General features: G+C 40.6%; 1 pseudogene across 1 annotated transcript; it reads left to right on the top strand.

Moving 5' to 3' along the window:
* Positions 1-2,645: 2,645 nt before the first annotated feature.
* Positions 2,646-4,624, top strand: LOC306641161 (magnesium transporter NIPA2-like; annotated as a pseudogene). The gene has a single exon. The product of its transcript is annotated as a magnesium transporter NIPA2-like (transcript).
* Positions 4,625-4,891: the final 267 nt, after the last annotated feature.

Genomic DNA, 4,891 nt, shown 5'->3' with positions numbered 1-4,891 from the left:
AAAAAAAAAATAATTTGGGCATAGCACTCTTCACTGTTAGTCATCTCAGGAATGCTTTGTAATATAACCCAGAGCTGGGGTGGAAGGCGGAAATGCAGGTTCTCTTTGCATAATCTCATCATGCATATTAATATCAACACTCTTAGAAGAAGGTTAAAGATATGTAAGTAAGTAGAATCTGTAAGCAATAAGTAAAGGGGTGGGGGGAGATCCTTTGTCTTCGGTGTGCTTGTGCTTTAGGAGAGAATAGAACATATCCTGGCCGGAAGACTTCCCCTGTTCTTCCCCTCCACCCAAACACACTCTGCAAAATCTATAAACACTAAGATACTTCTCTTTAGGAGCACAGCAGGGACAGGACAGAAGATTTACACCAGAGGTTACAATGTGTAAGAATCAAAAGGTTAGACAGATGCACAGTGGACACTCAGTTCTTGTCACAACTCTGTTCTAAGTCCCTGGAGAATTTCCACCACGTTTAGGGTAAGTTCAAGGTCATCTTCTTCTGTGAGATAGCCATGGCTTCCTCTCTCACACCATCTTTGCGAGCTTCATTCTTGTTCACTGTTCTCCAACCACCTGGTCTCCCTGTAGCTCCTGAAACACCCTAGGCACTTCTACTTCAGGATGTCTGCGTGGATGGCTTCTTCTTTCTAATACACCTTTCTTTTAGATACCCACATGACTCTCACTTCTTTCAAGTCTATTCATAAGTCACTTATTCCCTGAGGACCTAACTGGCTTCTCTAAATAAAACAACCTACCCATCCTTTTGGGCTAATTTCTTTATAGTACTTACTACCATCTATCTGGTTAAATGTCTCTCTCTCCCCCCTGGAGTATAAGCTCTGTGACAGCAGAGACTCTATGGCTTTGCTGAACCCCCTGCACCCTTGTAATTACAGTGGTGCCCAATAATTACACTTTGATTGGATGAACGTATGCAATTGTGACATTATGCTAATAATTGATTTGTAATTATTCAGAGTTTCTTTGAGTCTTTTAATCCCTACACGAGCATCACTAATTTTTTTTCCTTTAATACAATTATGCACCCACACATACACAAACCTACGGAAAGGGTTAGAACCACCGAGTTGATCTAGGGGCAAACATGGTAAAATCTCTCTGGTGACGAAGTGAAGGGTAGAACTGAGAGGCGAAACTGCAGACAAGACTGTTGTCATTCAGGAACTGAATGATAAAAGACTGAGTTAGGCAAGTGGAAATGGATAAAGGTGCCTATAAAAACATTTAGGTAACAATATCAGCAGAGACTGGGACATATTGGGAGTAAGTAAAAGGGAATAGTCAAGGATGACTCCAGATTTCTAGCCTGGGTGAGTGGGTTGAGGATAATGCCACCCATGGAGAGAGATGATATCAGAGGAGGTGATGTGGAGGTGGGATATTGTTAATTCTTTTGTGCAAGACCCAAGTGAGCAGCAGAGAACTGGCTATCCGTGGCTGGAGCTGTGGTCTTCAGACTTAAATGTTGGTGGTGTGCCCTCTAGCTCACGTCCCAGACCTGTAAACCTGACTCAAACGAAGTCATCCATCTCCCTCCAGAACCCATTCCTGCTCCTCCTTCCGGTTACCACTCTAGGTTACCACTCTCGTGATCGATAGAGCCAGGTTTCATGGTCTATGAGTGAGAAAATAGGTAAAGTTAACTTATTTCAAAATTAAGTACTACTTTTCTGGAAAAAAAAATGTACAAAGGTTGATTTTTCAAATAAGAAATCTTTCTGTTGTTGGGAACTGAACCCAGGGCTTTGCACACGCTAGATTCATGCTGTGCCACTGAGTTATCTCAGCAATCCCATCTAATATGAAATTTTATAGTTGAGAAAAGCTGTGCCCCATGGGCCAACTCTCCAGAAACAACTCCTTTAGCTCTTAGTTTTTTAAATCTGGTATTATCTGCTGAGTTTTAGATATTATGCATGTGCTATGTCTTGGTTTATTCATTTTACACATTTTCTCTTAATTTCGTACAATGTACATCAGTTTTTAGCATTCTTACAATCTCTCTGTTCATTTTCTCTCCCATTGTCCTTATATAACTCTACCATGATTTGTTTTGTTAAATCGTTTACCTTAAAACAACAACAACAACAAAGAAAACAGTAAGTGTTTACCTTAGGATCATCATGTTACTATTAGGCCTAGAACCAAGCAGTGTACTTACAGTTTAATTAGCTTTCATGTTTACCACAAATTTGATTTTTTTCATTAGTCAAAATTACTTTGCTTTTTCCTTTACTTAGGTTTTCTTGTTTTGTTTTGTTTTTTGGCCTATCCTTCATTTTTGCAAATATTCCACTATGTCTAATAAATTGCTATCAATATTGTTTTCCAAAATCTCAAACTTGTCAGCTAATTCCTGAATTCCATATGGCTTCCTGGAGACCCAAACCTAAGCCCTCTGTTCTTGTTTCTGTTTCAATGGTTGCTTCTGGGTTGCTAAGTATCTCTCATCCGGGGTCTTTAAGCTTCATTATCAATGAGAACCTTCTCTCACTTTCTGCTATATTGATACCTCTTTTAACAAGACGACTATTTTCTCCATCTCTGTTTTGTGTCCTATTTTACTGTAGGACTCTTCTAAAAGCTTCCCATAAAACACTTAGGTCTTGCTCCTCGGCGGTGGCCCTCGGTCCCGGCCGCGGCGGGGCTGGAGGTCGTCCTGGGTAGGTTTATCTCAGCGCCCGTATGGAGGAGGCGGCTTGCACTGCAGCAGCCCCGGATGCTCGCACTTCCCACTGGACGGCGACGGTGGCCACGCGAGCGCTGGAGGGAGCGGCCTGTGTGGGGGTGTGAGCCAAGGTTCCTGGGGCCGAATCGCCGAGGGGAAGTCGCGCGGCCCGCGTGGCCGGCTGGGGCTGAAGTACTCTGCCAGTAAAGTTTAAAACTTTAAATGGGAATAAAGGGTTGTATTTACGAGGAAATGAGAATGAATAAATCATCCCTGGTTTTCCAAAGAGAGACCATATTAAACTTACATGCTCTCCCAGCTCTGCCTGACCTTCAGTTACAGGGAGCGGAAGCAGAGCATAACCAGATCTGAGAATAGCAAAGCAACTCATTTCTTTCAGGGCATTCACATTGATGTCCTATTTTCAAACTATGTGAAGACTGCATCCCCTGCCTCAGTACCAGCAGTTTCTCTGTTCTGTGATCAATGTGATTCACAGGAGCTTCTTAAGTGACAAACGAAATGAGCCCAGGGCGTGGAAAATATGATTTCTATATTGGTTTGGGATTGGCTATGACCTCCAGCATTTTCATAGGAGGGAGTTTCATTTTGAAAAAAAAAAGGCCTTCTGCGACTTGCCAGAAAAGGCTCCATGAGAGCAGGTCAAGGTGGCCATGCATATCTTAAAGAATGGTTGTGGTGGGCTGGACTGCTGTCAATGGGGGCAGGCGAGGTGGCCAACTTTGCTGCATATGCCTTTGCACCAGCCACACTAGTGACGCCACTGGGAGCTCTCAGCGTCCTCGTAAGTGCCATTCTGTCTTCATACTTTCTAAATGAAAGACTTAATCTTCATGGGAAAATTGGATGTTTGCTAAGCATTCTAGGGTCTACAGTTATGGTCATCCATGCTCCAAAGGAAGAGGAAATTGAGACCTTAAATGAAATGTCACACAAGTTAGGTGATCCAGGTTTTGTAGTATTTGCAACACTTGTGGTCATTGTGTCCTTGATATTAATCTTTGTGGTGGGACCTCGCCACGGACAGACAAATATTCTTGTATACATAACAATCTGCTCTGTGATTGGAGCATTTTCAGTCTCTTGTGTGAAGGGCTTGGGCATCGCCATCAAAGAACTGTTGGCTGGAAAGCCTGTGCTGCGGCATCCCCTGGCCTGGATTCTGCTGCTGAGCCTCGTAGTCTGTGTGAGCACACAGATCAATTACCTAAACCGAGCCCTGGACATATTCAACACTTCCATCGTGACACCAATATATTATGTTTTCTTTACAACCTCAGTTTTAACTTGTTCAGCTATTCTTTTTAAGGAGTGGCAAGATATGCCTGCTGATGATATCATTGGGACTCTGAGTGGCTTCTTCACAATCATTGTGGGGATATTCTTATTGCATGCCTTTAAAGACGTCAGCTTTAGTCTAGCAAGTCTGCCTGTGTCTTTTCGAAAAGATGATAAAGCAATGAATGGCAATCTCTCTACTATGTATGAAGTTCTTAATAATAATGAAGAAAGCTTATCCTGTGGAATTGAACAACACACTGGTGAGAATATCTCCCAGAGAAATGGAAATCTGACGGCTTTTTAAAAAGAAAGATGCAATTTAAAGGTTAATTCATAATTATGTTATAAAGTGATTTTGAATATCAGAATCTGTCTGAAAAAGCATTGTCCTCAAATAATGTTCTCTAAAGACAATCTTTTTTAAGTTTTCACTAATTTGAACCAAGAAGTTACTTTTCTTATATTTAAACAATGGTAGCTCACTAAAATGGCCTCAGTATGTGGCCAATTTCTATTAACATTGTATTATTGTAGAGGTATTTTACATTTTGATTCTTTCTTCAAAATCTAAATGCACTAATGACAAGTTTTAAGTCTATAAAAATGCTTTATTTTTTCATTGGTGATGAAGGTCTGAAATGTACATTTGTCATTCCCACTCCCGTCAATCCCTAATCATATAAGGCTTTTTGATTGTAAACAAGAACAAAAGTATCCCAATACATTATCTTCTGATTTACCTTACCTATAAAAAAAAAAAAAAAAAAAAAAAAAAAAAAAAAAAAAACAAAAAACAAAAAACACTTAGGTCTTTTTTTCTTTTGACTTTCTTTCAACTTTGACTTCTTGCATATCTAAAAAAGTTGCTTTAGACTCACATTTCAGAATTTG

Source organism: Sciurus vulgaris, assembly GCF_902686455.1.
Source record: "Sciurus vulgaris genome assembly, chromosome: 12".
NCBI classification, from domain to species: domain Eukaryota; kingdom Metazoa; phylum Chordata; class Mammalia; order Rodentia; family Sciuridae; genus Sciurus; species Sciurus vulgaris.
Note: the sequence above shows the minus strand (reverse complement) of the source record. Positions and strands in the feature narration are given on the sequence as shown.